This window comes from Halyomorpha halys, unplaced genomic scaffold (assembly GCF_000696795.3).
Source record: "Halyomorpha halys isolate HHAL.00 unplaced genomic scaffold, Hhal_1.1 Scaffold641.1, whole genome shotgun sequence".
NCBI lineage: Eukaryota > Metazoa > Arthropoda > Insecta > Hemiptera > Pentatomidae > Halyomorpha > Halyomorpha halys.
This window is the reverse complement of record NW_027110907.1, coordinates 109,109-110,389: the sequence shown is the minus strand read 5'-3', so window position 1 is coordinate 110,389 and position 1,281 is coordinate 109,109. Positions and strand designations below refer to the sequence as shown.

The 1,281-nt window shown below is 29.7% G+C and overlaps 1 protein-coding gene across 1 annotated transcript in view; it reads left to right on the top strand.

The window, feature by feature from the left end:
* LOC106684982 (NGFI-A-binding protein homolog) overlaps window positions 1-1,281 on the top strand; it is a gene marked incomplete at its 3' end in the record, with an annotated part of 127,923 nt that overhangs the window by 19,120 nt on the left and 107,522 nt on the right. The window lies entirely within an intron of this gene.

Below are 1,281 nucleotides of genomic sequence, written 5' to 3'. Positions count from 1 at the left end.
ATAAATATTATATATATATATTAGCTTAATAATTAGAACACAAACCATAGGCGTTGATGGCGAGTAGGTTTTAATCCTTTATGCACTGTTAAACAGAAATAAAAAACAGGCAACAAAAATAATGATAATAAAATCAAATATAATAATATTGAATGGATTTAAAAAAATTATGCTTAAAAATGTGATAAAATTGATGAATATTATATAATAATAGTAAAAATCCATGTGAGAGCGGGGTGGCTCAGTGAGTAAGGCACTGTGCTACCAACTCAAGAGCCGGGGTTCGAATTCGGCTGTAGCAACTAATTATTCATTCTATTACTGCAGCTGTGGCTGGTCCACCGAGCCTCATAAAGTGAGTAACTTTAATTAGAGTAAAATCTGTTGGTTGAATTTGATCATGTACCAATCACTTCCTTGTATAAAACATTTTAATTTTCAATAATAATATAAAATTAATTTTAGATTAAGATAAAAATTCTCACACATTTACACCTATATATAATAATTTTATATTATTACGATTATTTTTTTTCTCAAAAGTATTTTTATATATAACTATAATTTGAGATTGAAGGAATTGCGAAAAGGTTGAACCCCCTCATATCCGTAATTATCGAGACCGAGATATTACCAGTCAAGGGGAGAGCCGGTTTATAAGTAGTGTATTATAAAAAATTCCAATCTTTAGTTAACTTCTATTTTAGGTGAAAATGTATCTATCTATATATCTATATGTTTTATTTTACTGGAAATCCAAAAATATAGAACTTCCTCGTTGCTAAAGACTAAATTATTTATTAAATTCGAATTCCTCTCTTATCCAATCCTTACAATCCAAAATCCTTCGTAAAATCCTAAATGCTCCCTACTTTGTCACAAATAAAATCATCCACAAAGACATTAATATTCCATTTGTAACCGATCTAGCCCGAACCAGATAAGAGTCCTTGCATTACAAACTCCCTAACCACACAAACCCATTAGTTTCTAATCTTGCTTCCTCTTTTATTCCGGACAATCCTGCTAGGCGTCTGAAAAGAAGATGGCCTCGAGACCTTATGTTGTAAAAATGTTTTTAGAGAGCTACCAATGAGTAGTTTCACTACATGCTTGTACCGTACCGTTATGATTTCCTCAAATTTACTTAATGTATTTTATGTACAGTTGTAAATATATTTTTTTTTAAATTTATTTATTGATATTTACAACTGTATAAAAAATACAACAAGTAAATTTGATCATAATGACATGATACAGGATTTAGAGAAACTACCCAGT